We start from the raw sequence: 20,825 nt of genomic DNA, 5'->3' as shown, positions 1-20,825 counted from the left end.
GAGCGTGTAATCTTGGCAGTTGCTGCCTTGGAATGTGGCCCAGCTGCACCTGCCAGGGTCAGAGGTGCAGAGACGTTAGTCAGTGAGTCTCCCTGACGGCGTGGGCCCCGAGAGATGCCTTCTTGTGGGCTCTGTAGCTCCCAGGTGAGTGAGTCACCCCAGCCCCCTGTCTCGGGTCTCTCCCGATCTTCCTGGGGTCTTCCCCACTTGGAATGCAGCGTGAAGCTCCTGACAGGTCCCAGAGCCAGGCTGTGACTTTCAGGATTCACAGGACAGACTCAGATGCCCGGAGGGTTGGCACCAGTCTGCTGCGTGGCCCCGTGGGGATTTATGGTTGATGCTTTGGAGGTCACTGAGAAAAAAAAATCTCCAAGTAAAGAAACCACAGCCTTCTCCCTTAGCAGGGTCAGTGTGTGTATAAGACTTGCATGTCTCCCTGGCTTCCAGACAGTTTCCAGGGCACCATCCTCCATCCTGGCCTTCTTCCTCATCACCCTTTGGGGAGCCCCTGTAGGAGGGTTCCTGCTGGTTACCTAGAAGCAGGCAGAGGCTGGTTTCTGCAGGACCATCCTTTCCATTACTGCTGCCGACTGCCACCTGAAGGGCAACCCCTTTCAGGACGACAGTCAGCTCCCTGCAGGAGACAGTGACCACTGAAGGCTGAATCTGTCTTCCTCTGTGCTTGTTGGGGGGGTGAGCCCCAGGGGCATCTGAGCCTCTGTGTCCTTGGGGAAGCTCTCCTTCCACCCAGGACCTGTGGTCTTTCCCACCTCGCAGTCAGAGCTGGAGTAAACGTGGACGGTGAGGAGATGCCCAGGGCACTGACCCCAGTTCCTTCTGTTCCTGCCCCTCTCACCAGCTCCGCGCCCCTCGTGGCCCAGCCCCGTTCCTGGATGGGATCCTCCGCCTCCCAGTGAACCCCTCCATGCACAGCTGTCCTGGGATCCAATCTTGGGACCTTCCTTCAGTCTCCTGAGTGGTCAGCTCCCTCGTCCTCTCCACCCTCACCCTCATACAAACTGAGCTAATTTCTTTCCATCATTGTGGTTTACAGATCTCACTGCTTGGAAGTTAGCATTCCAGCTAATGTTTCTCAGGGTTCCGACCGCCTTTTCTCAGTGTCTGACTGGTCAGGATTCTGGCTGTGGTGCTGGGCTGGGCGGGGTCTGAGCACAGAGGGGGAGAAGGCAATGGGTCCAGGCACCCATGTCCGTGAGCAGGATATCTTCTTGGGTTAAAAGGGGAACATTTGAAAGGTTGTTGCTGAACCATGAAAGACACCAAGATTCTTGGCCTCTGGAGGAGAAGAATTCAGTCCCGGGCCAGAGACAAGGCTTGATCGCTCACAGCTTTTATGTAATAAAGTTTTATTAAAGGAGATAGTGAAAGCTTCTGACATAGACATCACAAGGCGGCAGAAAGAGTGCCCTGCTGCTAGTCTTTAGCTAGATGTTAAATAGGTAATAGCGGTCTGCTAATTAAAGAAAGGAAATGTCTCAAAACTCAGAGAATGGCACCAGGTGAGTCATCCAAGGGCAAAAAATGGTTGACAGTAATCTTGAAGAAAGGCAATTTCCATGCAAATATATAGTTTCATTAACATAGATTAAAAGAACAAGGTATCAGTATAACATTCTGGTTTGTCAAGTGGGTTCTGAGCCTTTACGGGGAAACGACTTGAAGACACAGTGGAGGGTAAACACACAGCACATTAACATAGCTTAAGACAAACATTTCCATAAGAAAAATGCATTGGTTAGCTCAAGGTTTGAAAGAAGTTATGTTCAGGTAGAACCAGGTGTCATTATGGCAACACAGAATTTCAAGAGAAACCTCTTTTTAAATGTGCATAGAGAAGGGGAAAAAGTATAACACTAGTTAGTTTGTTTCCTCCTGCCACTTAGGAGAGAGGTAAAAGATGTCTGACCCTTGCAGCCTATTTCCTGCAGCCTATTTCCCCCCCTGTTTGGGGACCCCTTACCCTCCAGCTGTTACCCTCTCACGCTGTTGGAGCAGCTTGTGTGAGTCCTGCACACACCCATCCCAGCATCTGGGAGAAGTCTCACCACTGCCTGTGTCCCCTCATTCCCTTGGTGGCCCCCTCTCTGCCTCAGACACCCTCACTGCTCTTCTGAACACCTTTCTGGTCTAAAGAACCACTGTTAACAGGAGAGACCTTATTCTCTTTTGCCTTCTCCTTCCAATCCTAGAGAGGCTGAGGGGACTTAGACTTTCAAGAGGGAATTCTGTGAACTGAATCAGAGGAGGAAGCCAGGTCAGAGGCTAAGCCAGCTACCTAATGTCCCACAGCTAGTTGGCAGCAGAGCTGGGTTTGAAATCAGGTGACTTGATTTCACTGTGTTCCTTTTATAAGAACTACGAGATCCAGGTCCGAGAGGTAAATAGAATAAATGTAAGAAGATGATTGTGATCCATGAAATCTGGGATGTAAGGGTTCTATATGTGTGGGAGTAGGGGTGGGGACGGGAGTTGTGGCTGGAATGAAATAAAGAGGAGTAGGAAAACCAGGAAAATGAGGTTGTATAAACTACTGTCATCCTTGAAGGGCTGTTTTGGAAGTGCAAAGGCATCTGGTAGAAATGGGTCAAGTGCATTAAAAAGATAAAAAACAAGTATTGGGGCCAGAATTATTAATAATTATTAATAGTCACCAAAGAAAATGAACAAGATAAACCTGAGGACTCCATGCCAGATGGCCTGGAGCTTGATGGGCCAACCAATATCATACGTGTTCTTAATTCCTCCTGTCTGAACACTAGCCAGACTCTGGTTTCACTCCAGCCTCTGGGTGTCTGTCCCCTGCAAAGCCACGTGACTGCACCTGGTGGTGTTGATGGCCTGTTCTGCCTGCCCTGGTACCGGGTGAGGCAGATGGTGAGCCAACTCCAGGACAAGTTCATCTTCATCACGGGCTGTGGCTTGGGCTTCGGGAACCTGCTGGCCAGGCAGCTGGACCCACAAGGCTTGAGGGTCCTGGCTGCGTGATTGATGGTGTCTGGGGCCGAGCAGCTGAGGAACCAGACATCAGACAGACCAGAGAAGGGGATCTGCCACATCACGTAGACAGAGAGCAATGCTGCAGCAGCCCCGTGGGTGAGGGAGTGTGTGTGGGACAGATGGTTCCTGTCTCTGTGAAGGGGAGTCCACGTGACAGCTCCCGGCAGAAGATTCCAAGGTTTTCTCAGGCCGTGGGGTCCTACCTGCCTTCTTCACCTCACTCAGCTGGCCAGACGAGCTTCTTCCATCTCCCACCCTCACCTCCTGACCTGGAGGCTCTCTATTTTGGGGGAGAGTTTTCCCTGATGGGAATGTGCCTTGCAGACTTCCTGTCTGGTGTCCCCGCCTCTCAGCAGAAAGTCTGAGTTTCTTGAAGTTGAGTGAACAGGGTGATCAGGGTGGACTTCCTGGAGGAGACTCTGGTTGGAAGGGCCATGGCTGGCTGGGGGCAAGGCTGGAGCTGGCCTGTGTTCTCAGCACTTGAACATGATCTTGCTGGTGACCCACAGTCATCCTGCTTGGGGCTCAGTGGCACCCACTTTCAGTGGTGACACTGTGCCCTCCGGCCCTCGTTGAAGGAGGTCAGAAAACTACGATGGGGTCACTTTCTCTCTCTTTTGTTTTGCTCTTTGTGTGTGTATGTGTGTGTTTTACCACAATCTTTACGTGTCATCAGAGAGTAAGAAAGAACTATAATTTCTTTCATTCTAGAATACATGTAAAACATGATTATTGAGGAAAATGGGAAAAGCACACAGATTAAAAACTACGGTCACACCAATCACACCACCCAGAGATATGAACTGATAACGTTTTATACATCCATGTTACATTTTGCCTATAAATTTAGTCAAATTTTCCACCAAGAAGGCAAACAATTTTACACGGAACAAAAGTTTCTTCAAAACAAAATAAATAATGATTATGAATATTATACATTTTAGAATAGCACTGCTTAGTCACAAGTACATCATGGCATGAATGTAATTGGTTCCCACGTGTTATTTACTGTATTCAACATAAATGTTGTCTTGGTAAACTTTCTACCACTTTGCTACACTCTAATCACATGTATTAATTTGATCATTGGTCAAATATGGTGGGAGGATATACATTCCTCCAAGTGCAGGCTGGGAACGGTGCAGCAGATGGACCAAGTTTGTGTGTTAATAATTCCAACAGCTTGTACCCAACTCGCATGACTCTGATCTTGGATCTGAATTCTGTTAGTTGGTTAGTCTTTAAGCTCTTGGTATTGTCTTTGTGTTTCACAAACAGGTTCCATGAATCTGGTGACCTGTGAACTGTGGGTAAAGGGTCAGAGTGGCCGCCTGTGGGTGGGAGGAGAGGGTGGATTTTTCTGGGTCAAAGTGTAAATTGATTCTGGGAGAGGCAGGTTAATAGAGGCAGGTGTGTGCCCCCAACAGACTACGCTTGAATCCCCAGATTCCTGTAGGTGTAAGCTCAGTTTCGAAATGGTTGTTTCAAGGCCAGGCCTAGAGGTCAATACCAGCCTTGTCAACAAGTTCCCCAAACCTGAGATGTCAAGTCTGTTCTACCAAACCAATCTGCACTCAGACTTTACTCATCTTTTTGTTTCTATCTTTTATCCAAGATTTCTTTTCTTCCTCTCCCATCTTCATCGTCTCTCTCTGTTTTCCTCTCTTTCCCTCATATTAGGTGTTGTGCACTCAGTCCTGAAGGCTGTCAGATAATCTGAAAATGCAGGGGAATATTTATCAGGACTGCAAAGGCAACATGAACTGTGGAAAGCCAGAACGTCACCCTCCGAGTGCCAGATTACGGACTCACTAGGTTTCCTCATCTTCATCCCCCACTTTCATCCTATCTGGGGTTCTTGCCCCTTGTCACCAGGCAGAGGGCTGGGCCTTGAAGACAGAGTCAGGACGGAGGCACATCTTCTGTCTTCCCACTGCTCTCAGGGTCTGGTCTCCCCAACCCTCAGGAGCCTGGGGGTCTCTGCTCCAGCCGCCCCAGCCGCCCCCTCTGCAGCCTCTCTCCTAAAGTCCTCCCTGGGTAGGAAGGTGACTTGGCATCAAGACGGGTCCTCTCTCCTGGCCCAGCACAGTGTTGCCCTCTCACCCTCTCTCTTCCCAGGACTCTGGGGTCTGGTGAATATTGCTGGCATCTCCACGCCAACTGCACCCAGCCAGTGGCTGAGCAAACAGGACTCTGTGAAGATTCCGGACATGAACCTGTTGGGGATGATTGACGTGACCCTGAGTCTTCCGTCCCTGGTGCAGAATGCGAAGGGCCGTGTGGTTGATGTCTTTAGTGTCATGGTGAGAGACTTAATTCTTAGGTAGGTTGATAAGGAGTCCAGGGCCCTCAGGAAGGAAAACAGGACAAAAATTTTTTTCTGCAATGTTTTGTCTTAGTCACTTGAGACTTATTTTCTTTAAGCCCAGATCTAACGATTATATAGTGCCACCAGAACATACACAGGACTGGGGAAACAGATTGGTGGGCACAAACAAAACCTTATGCGCACCAGGACCCAGGAGAAAGGAGCAGTGACCCCACAAGAGACTGACCCAGACTTGTCTGTAAGTGTCCAGGAGGCTCCGGTGGAGGTGTGGGTCGGCGGTGGCCTGCTGCAGCGTCGAGGCTGCTGACTGCAGCAGTGCGTGCACGGGACCTTTAGAAGGAGGTCACCATTAACTTCATTACGTCTACCATACTTTGGTCTCAGGTCAAACAAAAGGGAAAGAACAGAGCCCTGCCCATCAACAGAAAAGTGGATGAAAGATTTACTGGGCATGGTCCCGCCCCTAGGAGCAAGACCCAGGTTCCCCTCAGTCAGTCTCTCCCATCAGGAAGCTTCTTACCAGGCCTGGCCTCTCCCCTCAGAGCAAGACCCAGGTTCCCCTCAGTCAGTCTCTCCCATCAGGAAGCTTCTTACTGGGCCTGACCCCGGCTCTCAGAGCAAGACCTAGGTTCCCCTCAGTCAGTCTCTCCCATCAGGAACCTTATTACTGGGCACGGCCCCGCCCTTATAGTCAACAGAAGAGTCTGAAATGCAGTACTTGGGTGCAATCTCAAAAATGACAGAATGAACTCTGTTCGTTTCCAAAGCAAACCATTCGATATCACAGTAATTCAAGTCTATGCCCCAGCTAGAAATGCTGAAGAAGGTGAATTTGAATGGTTCTATGAAGACCTACAGGACCTTCTAGAACGAACACCCAAAAAAGATGTCCTTTTCATCACAGGAGAGCAGAATGCAAAAGTAGAAATTCAAGAGATACATGGAGTGACAGGCAAATTTGGCCTTGGACTACAGAATGAAGCAGGGCAAAGGCTAACAGGGTTTTGCCAAGAGAACGCACTGGTCAAAGCAAACACCCTCTTCCAACAACACAAGAGACGACTCTACGCATGGACATCACCAGACGGTCAACACCGAAATCAGAGTGATTATATTCTTTTGGTATATAGATAGTTGTGAACCATGAAACCAGAGACGTAAGGGTTCTAATGTATGGAGGTGGGGGTGGAGAGGGGAGAATTGGGTAGAGGGAAACCGGGAGGATAGGGAGGACCAGGCTTAGGTGGTTGGGAAAACTATTGTCATCCTTAAGAAGTTGTGTTGAAAATATAATGGCTTAGGTTAGAAATGGGCTAACTGTACCAAAGAGTGTTGTAGTGAGAAGGAAAAAAGAGGAATGGGTTTTTCTCTCTTCCTTTCCTGAGAACAAAGAAGATAAAGAGAACAGTGAGCAGGCCTCAACATTCCTAGCTTTTTTTTTTTCACTTTAACTGTTTCTAACCCTCTACGTCTGTAACTAAGTTTGCTTTTCTGCCCCCTAACTCATTAGGAGCTACAGTTGACATGTTCTCCTTTGACTCTATGCTAAGTACATCTCCTACTTGCTGTTTACCCTTAAAACATCCTTCCCCCTGTAGTTCCATATCAGAAAGAAGGCTGCAGAGCCGCCGAACTGCCAGACTCAATTACTGGGTTGCTGACGCTAGTTTATGACTATCTTCGAAATAATTGAAGAGGGAGAAATCAAGATCTGATCACCTTTGTTCCTCATCAGTGATTCCTGACTGTGAGCCCTTGCCTTATGTAAGCCCCTACACTTCTCATCGGAGAAGGCAATGGCACCCCACTCCAGCACTCTTGCCTGGAAAATCCCATGGACGGAGGAGCCTGGTAGGCTGCAGTCCATGGGGTTGCAAAGAGTCAGACAACTGAGCGACTTCACTTTCACTTTTCACTTTCATGCACTGGAGAAGGAAATGGCAACCCACTCCAGTGTTCTTGCCTGCAGAATGCCAGGGACAGGGAGCCTGGTGGGCTGCCGTCTATGGGGTCGCACAGAGTCTGACACGACTGAAGCGACTTAGCAGCAGTACACTCCTCATGGAGTGGGTGTGGGAGGGCACAGTACTTGAGACATGAGACTACTGTGTTCCCCTCTCCACTGGCTGAGAATGAAAGCCACCTTTCTATTTCCTCTCAACTCTGTCTGTATTTTTCATTCGGCTTCTGTGGACAGAGAGAGCCAAGATTTTGGCCAGCGACAAGAGTATGCTTTGGGGTTCGAGTCAGTAATACTGACTGAAGAGGGTAAACAGGGAAATCTTTCCATGCCAGGAAGTGTGGAAGCTGGTTGGCCAACCATAATCCTGTGTGTTCTTAATTCCTCCTGCCTGTTTACTAGCCAGACTCTGTTCACCCCAGGCTGTGTCTGTCCCGTAAGAGGCCATGTGGCTGCACCTGGCGGTCCTCGTGGGCCTCTACTACCTCTTGCGCTGGTACCGGGAGACGCAGGTGGTGAGCCACCTCCGGGACAAGTTCGTCTTCATCACGGGCTGTGACTCGGGCTTCGGGAACCTGCTGGCCAGGCAGCTGGACCTGCGAGGCTTGAGGGTCCTGGCTGCGTGTCTGACGGAGCAGGGGGCCGAGCAGCTGAGGAACGAGACGTCAGACAGGCTGCAGACGGTGATCCTGGACGTCACCAAGACTGAGAGCGTTGCTGTGGCCACCGAGTGGGTGAAGGAGCGTGTGGGGGACAGAGGTACCACCCGGATTTCTTGTTTGTTTATTTCTTCTCTCTGTGTGAGGGGCACTGGTTGTCAGCTCCCTGGGGAAGATTTCAAGGTGTTTTCCTGGATTTGAAGTCACACCTGTCTTCTTCACCTCACCCAGCTGACCAGCCAAACCTCCTCCATTCCCCACACCCACCTCCTGACATTGAGGATCTGCAGTTGGGGAGAGGTTTCCCTGATGAGACTGTGTCCTTGCAGACGACCTGTCTGGTGTCCCCTCCTCTCTGGGTCTGGGTTTCTTGCTGCTGAGTGAGCAGGGTGATCAGGGTGGACTTTCTGGAGGAGAAGTCTGGCTGAAAAAGAGCTTGAGGTGGGGGAGGGGGTGTGGTTGAGGGGCTGGAGCCCAGGACTGGAGCTGGGTGGTGTTCTCAGCTGCTCGTCATGTTCTTGCTGGTGACCCATCGCCGTCCCACTTGGGTTTAAATGTCACCCTTTTGGGGGGATGACACTGTGCTCTCAAGACTTGTCAGAAAAAGTCGGAAATCTACTTTGGGGTCACTTCCTCTCTCTCTCTTTTCAGTTTTTCTTCTTCTGCATTTTCTTTTCATTACTACAATCGTCCCAAGTTTTGCAAGAGAAGAAAAGAACTTTAATTTCTCTTATCTTACTACGTGATCATTGTGGAAACTCAGAAAAGTGTAGGGATTAAGACCAAACACTCTGAAACAAGCTCATCTCCCAAAGATAAGTAATGTTAACATTTTGATGTACATAGTCTTCTGTTTTCACGTGTTAGTATCTTTTTCTTTCCTCTGAATGAGTATATGTAGATTTGGAACATTTCAAAAATTTCTTCAAAAACATCATAGGTTATGATTGAGCAAATACTATACTTTTAAATAGTATTACTTACGAAAATGTACTTTATGGTAAGATACATAATCATTTCCTACCTTTTATTCACCACATTCAACATAAATGATATCTCAACAAACTTCTTTTTACCCAAGTCCCTACACTATAATCGTGTGTATTGATTGTGTCTCTGATAGCAAATGGTTGGAGAATATTCTTCCTACAAGGCAGGTGTGTTTCTGAGCAGAAGAGGAACTCAGCTCTCTGTGTGGATATTTCTGACAGTCCTACCCCAGCAACCCTGAATGCCTACTCTCGCTGCCCTGAGGCTTAAGGTTCCCAAGTGTTTACCCTAAATTAAACCTTGAGATTCTCTTGATCCCTCCCACCCTCTCCTTCCCCACTGTGTTCACAAATCTGTCCTCTACGTCCCTGTCTCCACTGCTGCCCTGCTAACAGGCTCGTCAGTACCAGTGTAAATTACCATATGTCAAGTGGGAAGCCGGGGGGAATTTGTTGTGTGATGCAGGGAGCTCAGATCAGGTGCTTGGTGACCACCTAGAGGGAGGGGATAGGATGGGAGGTGGGAGGAAGCTTCAACAGGAAGGGAACTTTTGTATACCCATGGCTGTTTCACACTGAAGTCTCGCAGAAACCAGCACAATATTATCCTTCAATTAAAGAAATTATCCTTCAATTAAAACTTAAAAAAAAAAAGAACAAAAAAGAAATCCTTAGGATTGTGTCTTTGATTCCCGCAGTGTAGTTTCCTTCAAGCTGGTGAATCTTTCCCGAGGAGATGGGCTAGAGTGATCTCTTATATTAGTGGGAGGACAGGGTGGGGTTTTCTGGGGTAGAGGGTGAACCCTGTGTTCTGTGGGTGATGGGTAAAGAGAGGGAGCCCAGCCTCCCCTCCAAATACCCCATGCAATTCCCCAGATTCCTGCAGGGACATGACTCAGTATTGATGGGGGTGTTTCAAGCCCAGGCTCTAGAGGTCAATACCAGGCCTATCCACAATTTCCCCCCAACCCAGGATTTCAAGTCTTATTTATCCAAACAATCTGCAGCTATATGATACTCACTTTTTTTTTTTTGTCTTTTATCCAATGTCTCTTTTTTGTCTCTCTTGCCCTCATTCTCTCACTGTCTGTCTCTGTTTCCCTCTCTTTCCCTTATACTAGCTGTTAATCACTCAGTCCTGAAGGTGTCAGAAAATCTGAAAAGCTAGGGAACATTTATCATGTCTGCAAAGACAACAGGGACTGTGAAAGACACAGCTTCACCCTCTGAGTTAGAGACTGTGGACACACAAGACTTCCTTAAGCTGAGTGCCTGCCTTCGTCAGCTCCGGGGTGCGAGTTCTCTGTCACCAGGGAGTAGGCGGAGTATGAAGACTGCGTCAAGAGGGAGCACAGCTCCTGTCCTCCCACTGCTCACGGGGTCTGGACTCCCCCAAGCCCCCAGGAGAGTGCTGGTCTCTGCTCCAGCCGCTCCCCCTGCAGCCTCTCTCCTGAACTCCTTCCGGGTTAGAAGGTGACTTGGGGCCATGGCCCAGTCCTCTCTCCTGGGCCAGCACAGTGTTGCCCTCTCGTCCTCACTCTTCCCAGGACTCTGGGGTCTGGTGAATAACGCCGGCATTTGCACACCCACGGCACCCAACCAGTGGCTGACCAAGCAGGACTTTGTGAAGATTCTGGAGGTGAACCTGCTGGGGGTGATTGATGTGACCCTGAGTCTGCTGCCCCTGGTGCAGAAGGCGAGGGGCCGTGTGGTCAACATGTCCAGCATCATGGGCCGGGTGGCCTTCAATGGTGGAGGCTACAGCATATCCAAGTGTGGTGTGGAGGCCTTCTCAGACTCCCTCAGGTGATGGTCTGGGAGGGAGGCCCTTCTCATCTGCTTCTGTGCTCTGAGCCGGGGGTGGGGGATGGGGGGGGCCGAGAGTGGGGTGGAGGTTCTGCAGAGATTTTCATCCATCACAGATCGAATGGTGCTTCCTTCCAGGTCCCTTTCCCTTACTCCGTGTATGTCTTTCACTGGGAAGCTGGGAAACACCTTCCTATGTTTCGCACACCCCGTTGGTCCTAGACCTGTAGAGTTTGATTCAACCGATTCTTGCCTTGCAGGAGGGCCCGTGGTCAGAAATTATTGGAGGCACAATAATGGGTAGATTTGATTGTGCAGGCCTTCCATGTACTCAGCTGCTGTGGTATTTAGGCTCTGGGAGCCCTGGGGGGAAGTGTACCCCTTGAAGCAATTAGTTAAGGGAGGCACCTCATCAAATCAGTGGTAGAGACCACTGGCTGAGGAGAGAGGGTGGCTCTGATGTGTGGGAGCTCTGTCCACAGGCAGGGGGATACTCCTTAGAGGACAGAGGGGTTACTGGGGTGAGCGAGGGGAGACAGGGGACGTGGACTATGGAAAGACAGGATGTACAGCTGTGGTGCCTGATTGAGTGAGAGGAACAGGAGGAGGCAGCATCTCAGTGGTGCTCTGCAGCACAGTTGGCAGGATGTAGAGCTGACAGGCACAGGGCATGAAACAATCGGGAAAATGGTCAAACTCCATAGAGAAGCAGTAACATCACCATGAGCTTCTCTCCCTGGCTTCTGTGCCTCAACTTCTGAGAGCTCCCAGCCCATCTCACCCAGCCCAGTACTGGTGTCTGACTGTTCTTTCACGTTCTACTTGCACGACCTCTCAAGTCCTTGCCCCTCATCCTGTCCACAGACGGGAGCTCTGCTACTTCGGAGTGAAGGTGGCATGATTGAGCCCGGTTACTTCATTACCAATATGACCCAAGGTGACAATTTTCTTGAAAACCTCCAGGCATCGTGGAATCAGACCAGCCCAGAGGTGAAAGAACTCTATGGAGACAATTTCATTGCTGACTGTGAGTGAGCTATGGACCTTGGGGAGAGAAACCAGCTCTTGTCTGGAAGCCTGGGTCCATCATTAATGCCCCATCCAGTCTCGGGTCCACCCTCCAGGCTCTGAGTCCCCACACTGTGGGAACATGAGCTTATCTCCAGGGTCCCATGTGGTCAACTGATGACAGAAGGAAAGGATCCAGGCTTGGCAGACCAGACCAGTTTCTCTTACAATGCTCTTTTATTGGGGAAGGTAACTGAAGTCACAGGGGGATGGCCACCCGTGGAACCATGGCAAGCTGGTGTTAGAACCACTTTGTTTCAGGTGCCTCAATTTCTAGTGTTTGTAGAGATCTTCAGATTATGTGGTACACCTACAGGATGAGCTCTAGAGTGGGCTTACTTAGTGTGGATAGAAATATGGGGGTGTTGGGACACTTTCCAGTGAAATCGATTGATTTAATTTGGAGGCTGATTTGGGGAGAGAAAGGAATTTTTAGAAACTTTCAAGTTGATCTGGAATTGGTAGAGTTGGAAAATGAGAATAACTTAGATGCTGTCTCCTTCTGGACAGTCTTGAAGATATTGAATTTGCTGAAGCCACCGTGGCCTCAGAACCTGTCCTTGGTGACCGACTGCATGGAGCATGCCCTGACTGCCTGCCACCCCCGTACCCGATACTCGCCTGGCTGGGACGCCAAGTTCCTCTATCTCCCCATGAGCTACCTGCCCAGCTTCCTGGTGGATCTCATGGTGTACTGGTGTTACCCTCGGCCTGCTAAGGCCCTGTAACCCAAGACTGGGGTGCGTGATAGGCGGTAGTTGGGTACTGGGTGGGAAGAGGGTGCATCAGGGGAGGAAAATAGAGTGGACAAGAGGCTTCTCATATCACCAGGACACCCATCTCACCTCACTCGCCACCTCCACCCCAGGCTTTTCTTGGGACATTGCTTAGGATTCAGGGGTATTAGGAAGAAAGAGACAAGTTTTGTGGCTGAGGAGCTGGAGTCAGCAGTCCAGTCTCCATTCTGTTCCTTGTGCCTTATGACCCACATCCAGCTGTGAAAAGCCATATTTTGGGGAGGGTATGAGACACTGGGGGTTCCAGTCCCCCTTGCTTTGCCCGTGTCCACCTCTTCACATGTATGTTTCTTATACTCAGTCTCCTTCTTCCCCAGGATAGAAGTGGGCAAGGGAGACAAAGGCCTTCTTGCCTGAAGGTATCTGTGGACAGTGGAGGGCGACCAAGCCCAAGCCATCAGCCCAGTGCCAACTCAGTAGACCTCAGCCGGAATAGGATCCTGAAGAGGAAATAAAAGCAAGAATTTCCACTGATTATTTTTTTCCTCAAAATTATAGCAGAAAATTTCAACTACTCGAATGCATGCTAGAGCTTCATGCTTAATCTGACTCCTGACTTTCAATTTCTTATTTACACACACACACATACATACCCAATATCACAAAACCAACTGATATCAAATAAAGCATCACTGATTCACTTTATGCCCTGGGGGTGTGTGTTCCGGAAGTAGGGACCCACGCCCAGAACTCCTCTCCAGAATGTAGAGAGCTTCTGAGTTTACCAGGCCCTGGTCATCCTGCGGGTCTTGCAAGTGGTGGGGGCAGGGCTTCACTGAGATGGGTTCCATGGCCAACTGTGTGGACTCTCATTCAAGGGCCCTATCTCAGACAAGGCAGAACAGCAAATGCATTGAAAACGAAGTGCAGGCCTCCCTGGTGGTGCAGTGGATAATGACCCGCCTGCCAGGGCAGGTGACGGGTTTGAACCCTAGTCCCCGATGAACCCACATGCCACAGAGTGACTAAGCCCGTGTGCCACACCTACTGAGCATGGGATCCGAGAGCCCGCGAGTCACAAATCCAGAGCCCGCATGCTACAGGTCCTGGAGCCTGTGCTCCACAAGGGAAACCACAGCAACGAGCACCCCTGCCCCCTGCAGCCAGGAAAAACCCACGCAAAGCAGCAAAGACCCAGATCAGCAAGAGAAACAAGTGCGATGCACACCATCCTGAGTCCTCAGCCTGGACTCTCAGAGATCCCCAACCTCCTCTTCCAGGATGCCTTCCTTGGGGGCAGAGCCAGGTCTGGTCTGATGGACGTGAGCAACGGCTGGAACCCGTGCCAGAGTCCACACAGCACCCACAAGGCACTTTTTCTCCTCCTCCCCTGGCCGTCCTGGTGCTTTTGGAGAACAGGTTCAGTGACTCCCCACCGCAAATATCATCTCCTCCCAGAATCAGACCCTTAGGACGTGAAGACAGGCTTTGTCTGTCCATTCTGGAAGCTCCCAGCCGCAGGGGGACGGCAGATAGGTGGGGCTGGAAACAGGTTGCACAATTAGCCCTCACTCGTGGCCCCTTCCAGCCCCCTTTGTTCCCGAAGCCTCTCTCTCTTCAGAGCGCTCATCCTGGGAGGAGAGGAGGGGATGGGTGTGCAATGCCCTGTGTCTGGACGGCGGTCCTCCTGAGATTGGGAGATCGCCACCAGGGGGCGATAGCCCCGCTCCCCAGCGTGCAGGCTTGACAGCTGCGGACTGGGAATGTGGCCGCCTGCGGCTCCCAGGACAAGGATGCAGAGAGTTTTGTCAGTGAGTCTCCCTGAAAGATTTCTAGTTCTGGGCCTTGCAGCTCCCAGATGAGTGAGAGTCACCCCAGCGTCCTGTCTCTTCCGACTTTCCTGTGGTTGTTCCCAGCCTGAAGCTCCCGGGACCCCCACAACCATCATACAGTTTTCAGGATTCACGAAAGGGAAGCTGATGGTGTGAGGGCTGGGACGCGTCTGTTGCTTGGCCCCTTGGGAATTTATGGTTGAAGAAATTCGTGTTTACTGAGAAAAAAAGCTCCTGTTTCTTTCAAGTAATAAACTCATGACTCTACCCCTTAGTAGGGTTTGTGTTTGTCTAAGACTTTCATGGCTCCCTGGCTTCCTGCCAGTTTCCAGGGCACATCCTTCATCCTTGATTGTTTCTGCATTACTATTACCAACTCCACCTGAGGGACAATTTCAGGAAGACTGTCCGCCCCCTGCAGGAGGCAGTAACCACTAAAGGATGAATCTGTCTTCCTCTTAAGAGTTTGTTGGCCGCTGGGATGGGCTCCAGGGGCGTCTGAGCCTCTGTGTCCTTGGGGAAGCCTCTCCTTCCACCCAGCGCCCGTCTTCTTTCCTGACTTGGCAGTCGGCGCTGTGATAAACGTGGCCGGTGAGTGTGATAAACGCACCGACCCCGGCTCCTCTGTCCCTGCCCCTCTCACCAGCTCCACGCCCCTGGTGGCCCACCCCGGTTCCTGGACGGTATCCTCCCTCCATGCACAGATGTTGCGGGGTCCAGTCTCGGGTCCTTTCTTCAGTCCCCTGAGGGGTCAGCTCCCGCCTCCTCTCCACCATCACCCTTATAGAAGCTCACCTAATTTCAGGTTTTGGGGGTGTACAGCCCTCCCTGCTCAGGGGAGGCGAACCCTCCCCATCCCGTGGTCCCTGTGCAGGTTGTCCTTACTGCCCGTCCGTTCTCGGTGTCTGAGCCTATGCTTTCTGGGTGTGTGCGGGGCAGGGCGGGGTCTGAGCGCCCGAGGCGCAGGGGGCAATGGGGCCGGGCACCCAGGTCTGTGAGCAGGGCATCTCACGGAATAAAAGGGCCACAACTGTTACCGCAGCTTGTGTGAGTCCTTCCAACACCTGTCCCAGCATCTGGGAGAAGTCTCACCGTTGCCTGTGTCTCCCCATTCCCTTTAAGTCCCCTCTCTTTGCCTCAGACACCCCCACTGCTCTTCTGAACACCCTTCTGGTCCAGAGAACCACATCATCAGGAGCAATCTTACTCTCTTTTGCCTTCTCCTTCTAATCCTAGAGAGGCTGAGGGGACTTAGTCTTTCAGGAGGAACTTCTGCGAGCTGAGCCGGAGAGGAAACCAGGTCAGAGGCTGAGCCAGCTGCCCCGTGTTACACTGCTAGTTGGCGGGAGAACAGGGTTTTGAAGCCACGTGTTTATTTCAAGTATGTCTCTTTGTAAGACTATTCTTTGTAAGACTATGAGATTTGGAGACCCAAGTCACAGGCTTCAATAAGAAAAAGGGAAGAATTTAGTTGTGAACCATGAAACCTAGGATGTAAGGCTTAAAATGTATGGTCATGGGGCTGAAGAGAGCAGAGCAGAGTGAAACAGGCAGGGGTGGAAGGACCAGCGAAAAGTAGCTGGGGAGAGTATTGTCATCCCTGAGAGGTTGTGTTGGAAATGCAATGGTGTCCATTAGAAATGGGTTAATGCAGATCTGAAAGAGACACATGCACCCCAATGTTCATCGCAGCACTGTTTATAATAGCCAGGACATGGAAGCAACCTAGATGCCCATCAGCAGACAAATGGCTAAGGAAGCTGTGGTACATATACACCACGGAATATTACTCAGCCATTAAAAGAATTCATTTGAATCAGTTCTAATGAGATGGATGAAACTGGAGCCCATTATACAGAGTGAAGTAAGCCAGAAAGATAAAGACCAATACAGTATACTAACGCATATATATGGAATTTAAAAAGATGGTAACGGAAAAAAAATGGTAATGATAACCCTGTATGCAAAATAGAAAAAGAGACACAGATGTACAGAACAGACTTTTAGACTCTGTGGGAGAAGGCAAGGGTGGGATGTTCAGAGAGAACAGCATTGAAACAAGTATACTATCAAGGGTGAAACAGATCTCCAGCCCAGGTTGGATGCGTGAGACAAGTGCTCAGGGCCGGTGCACTGGGAAGACCCAGAGGGATGGGATGGAGAGGGAGGTGGGAGGGGGGATCGGGATGGGGAACACATGTAAACCCATGGCTGATTCGTGTCAATGTATGGCAAAAACCACTACAGTATTGTAAAGTAATTACCCTCCAACTAATGAAAATAAATGGAAAAAAAAAAAAAAAAGAAATGGGTTAATGTACTAAAGCGAATGCACTGTCATTAGAGTCAGTCATACTCACTAAACAGGGTGAACAAGAAAGTCTTGAAAACTCCACGCCAGAGAGCCTAGAGGCCGACAGGCCAATAATAATTGTGCATGTTCTTCTCTCCTCCTGTCTGAACACTAGCCAGACTCTAGTTCACCCCCGCCTGTCTGTGTCTGTCCCCTCACCATGTGACTGTACCTGGTGGTCCTCCTGGACCTGCTGTACCTCCGGTGCTGATACCAGGAGAAGCAGGAGGTGAGTACGTCTGGGACAAGTGCATCTTCATCACACACTATGACTGGGGCTTCAGGGAACTGCTAGCTAGGCAGATGGACCTGCGTGTCTTGAGGGTATTGACTGTGTGTGTGCCAGAGCAGGGGGTGGAGAAACTCAGGAACCAGAGGCCTGAAGGCTGGCGATGGTGATCCTGAACTTCACCAAGACAGAAAGCATCACTGTGGCCACCCAGTAGATTTTACAGAGCATGCAGGGGACAGAGGCACCATCCAGGTTTCTTTTGTTTATTTTTTCTTTCTCTCTGAAGAGGAGACCCTTGACAGCAACCTGGAGAGTTTCAAGGTGTTTTCCAGAAGTTGAAGTCCTACCTGCCTTTACCCACCAGATGAGTCCAGCCTCTTCCTTTCTGCTCCCACACCTCCTGACCTTGAGGCTCTGCAGTTTGGGGGAGGGATTTCCCTGATGAGAATGTGTCCTCGCAAGACTCTCTATCTGGCGTCCCCTCCTTCCTCAGCAGAGGGTCTGGGTTTCTTGTGTTGTGTGAGCAGGGTGATCAGGGCAGACTTTCTGGAGGAGGGGTGGAGGCGGGCACTCTGGCTGGCTGGCTGCATGGTTTGCTGGGGGCACACCTGGAGCTGGTCTGTGTTCTCAGCCCTTGATCCAGTTCTTGCTCGTGACCCAGATTCATCTGGCTTGGGTTTAAATATCACCCATTTTCAGTGATGACACTGAATCTCAGGAGTTGTCTGAGGAAGGCCTGTAAACTACTGTGGGGTTACTTACTCTAGTTTTTCCCCCCTGAGTGTGTGTATTTACAATTGTGCCTGTTTTTTATGGGAGAAAGAACTTTAATTTATCTAAATATAGATTTAAAACATGACATGTGGACCATGGGAAAAGTATGTGGATGAAAACCAAATTATCCCAAATCCCACTACGCACAGATAAGTGCTCATAACATTTTGACATACATGATATTACATTTTGGACTTAGTCTGTATCTTAGTTTTTCACTGAAAGAAGGTGAACAATTTTACAGGTAACAAAAATTTCTTAAAAACAAAAGAAATAATGATTGAGAATATTGTATTTTAAAAATTTATTTATTTTTAATTGAAGGATAATTGCTTTACAGAATTTTGCTCTGTTCTGTCAAACCTCAACATGAATCAGCCATAGGTATACATATGTCCCCTCCCTCTTGAACCCCCCTCCCACCTCCCTCCCCACCCCACCCCTCTAGGTAGATACAGAGCCCCTCTTTGAGTTTCCTGAGACATGCAGCAGATTCCCGTTGGCTATCTATTTTACACGTGGTGATGTAAGTTTCCCTGTTACTCTTTCCCTACATCTCACCTCTCCTCCCCTCTCCCCATGTCCATAAGTCTATTCTCTATGTCTGTCTCTCCATTGCTGCCCTGAAAATAGATTCTTCAGTACCATTTTTCTAGATTCCATATGTATGTGTTAGAATACGATACTTGTCTTTCTCTTTCTGACTCACTTCACTCTGCATAATAGGTTCTGGGTTCGTCCACCTCATCAGAACTGACTCAAAGGCATTTCTTTTTATGGCTGAGCAATACTCCATTATGTATAAGTGCCACAATTTCTTCATCCATTCATCTGTCGATGGACATCTAGGTGGCTTCCGTGTTCTAGCTATTGTAAATAGTGCTGCAATGAACAATGGGATACTTGTGTCTTTTTCAGCCCTGATTTCCTCAGGGTATATGCCTAGGAGTGGGATTGCTGGGTCATAGGATGATTTTATTCCTAGTTTTACAAGGAATCTCCATACTGTCTTCCATAGTGGCTGTATCAATTTACATTCCCACCAAGAGTGCCAGAGTGTTCCCTTTTCTCCACACCCTCTCTAGCATTTTTGATGCTGGCCTTTGTGATGGCTGGCCTTTTAGACATTTTGGTGATGGCCATTCTGACCAGTGTGAGATGATATCTCATTGTAGTTTTATTTGCATTTCTCTAATAATGAGCGATGTTGAGCATCTTTTCATGTGTTTGCTAGCCATCTGTATGTCTTCTTTGGAGAAATGTCTGTTTAGGTCTTTTCCCCCACTTTTTCATTGGGTTGTTTGTTTTTCTGGTATTGAGTTATATGAGCTGCTTCTATATTTTGGAAATTAATCCTTTGTCAGTTGTTTTATTTGCTATTATTTTCTCCCATTCTGAGGGTTGTCTTTTCACCTTCTTTATAGTTTCCTTTGCTGTGCAAAGCTTTTAAGTTTAATCAGGTCCCACTTGTTTACTTTTGTTTTTATTTACATTACGTTAGAAAGTGGGTCATAGAGGATCTTGCTTTGATTTATGTCATCGAGTGTTCTGCCTATATTTTCCTCTAAGAGTTTTATCCTTTCTGGTCTTACATTTAGGTCTTTAATCCATCTTGAGTTTATCTTTGTGTGTGGTGTTAGGAGGTGTTCTAATCTCATTCTTTTAATCTAATCTCTCTCCAGTTTCCCAGCACCGTTTATTGAAGAGGCTGTCTTTGCCCCATTGTGTATTCTTGCCTCCTTTGTCACAAATAAGGTACCCATAGATGCATGGGTTTATTTCTGGGCTTTCTATCTTGTTCCATCGGTCTGTATTCTGTTTTTGTGCCAGTACCATACTGTCTTGATGACTGTAACTTTGTAGTACAATCTGAAGTGAGGAAGGTTGATTCCTCCAGCTCCATTCCTCTTTTTCAAGACTGCTTTGGCTATTCAGGGTCTTTTGTGTTTCCACATGAATTGTGAAACCTTTTGTTCTAGTTCTGTGAAAAATGCTGTTTGTAATTTGATAGGGATTGCACTGAAACTGTAGATTGCATTTGGTAGTATAGTCTTTTTCACAATATTGATTCTTCCCACCCAGGAACATGGAATATCTCTCCATCTGTTTATGTCATCTTTGATTTCTTTCATTAGAGTCTTATTATTTTCTGTGTACAGTTCTTTTGTCTCCTTAGGTAAGTTTATTCCTAGATATTTAATTCTTTTTGTTGCAGTGGTGAATGGAATTGATTCCTTAATTTCTCTTTCTGATTTTTCATTGTTAGTATATAGAAATGCCAGCGATCTCTCTCCCCCGCCGCTAGCCCACCACGTGCGTTCACTCCTTCTCTCTCTCTCACTCTCCCCCCACCCCACCATGTGTGTTCGCTCTTTCTTTCTCTCTCTTCCCCCCCCACATGCGTATGCGCTCTCTCTCTCTCCTCCCCCCCCCCCCCACCGCCCATGTGCGCACGCTCCTTCTCTCTCTCTCTCCACAACCCGCCACCCCGCACTGGCACACTCCTCCTCTCTCTTCTCCTTCGAGGATGGATTCTCCTTCTATCTTCTAACTAAAATAGAGCTGTAACACTGATTTGTCTAAGAGCTATGACATGGTTTGTCCAGACCCAAGAGCTGTGACCGGCTGAGGGCTTTAATGTCCGTGGTGCCAAATCATTGTTGTGCCGAAACAAGAACCTAGGAGCATACCCTCACCTGACATCTATGGGGCCGTGACTCGGATTTAACCTGGCAGAGACAACCTCCACACAGAAGAGGCCAGGCACAGCAGGAGTCCAACTCAGCGAAGCTCCTGCGGTAAAACCCGGAACTCGAAGAAAACCCAGCGCAGGGGAAGGCCCATCGTGCTGGAAACCGGGACAGCGAAAAACGAACTCGGCAGAAAGCCCACGCAGCTCAGCCTCAGGTTCCAGAAGACCTCTGGTTAAGATAGGTCTTCGCTCCTATGGCTGGAGGAACATGCCTGACAAAATCTTAATTCCTTTACAACCTCTCGTTTCTTGTTTCCTCGAACTCCCTGCAAACAGGCGGGCAGCAGTGGGTGCAATTGAGGGGCTCTGGAGAGGC

General features: G+C 49.1%; 1 protein-coding gene and 1 pseudogene across 1 annotated transcript in view; both read left to right on the top strand.

Moving 5' to 3' along the window:
- Positions 1-50: 50 nt before the first annotated feature.
- The window catches only part of LOC122427630 (retinol dehydrogenase 16-like), a 38,806-nt gene continuing 18,031 nt past the window's right edge, over positions 51-20,825 (top strand). The window contains exons 1-2 of the mRNA XM_043447239.1: positions 51-144; positions 5,137-5,321. The gene's annotated coding sequence lies outside the window, so the exon portion shown is untranslated. The remainder of the gene's footprint in view (positions 145-5,136; positions 5,322-20,825) is intronic.
- LOC122427628 lies at positions 123-13,269 on the top strand (annotated as a pseudogene).

This window comes from Cervus canadensis, chromosome 25, assembly GCF_019320065.1.
Source record: "Cervus canadensis isolate Bull #8, Minnesota chromosome 25, ASM1932006v1, whole genome shotgun sequence".
Lineage (NCBI taxonomy): Eukaryota > Metazoa > Chordata > Mammalia > Artiodactyla > Cervidae > Cervus > Cervus canadensis.
The sequence above is the reverse complement of the archived record's forward strand: the minus strand, read 5'-3'. Positions and strand labels throughout refer to the sequence as shown.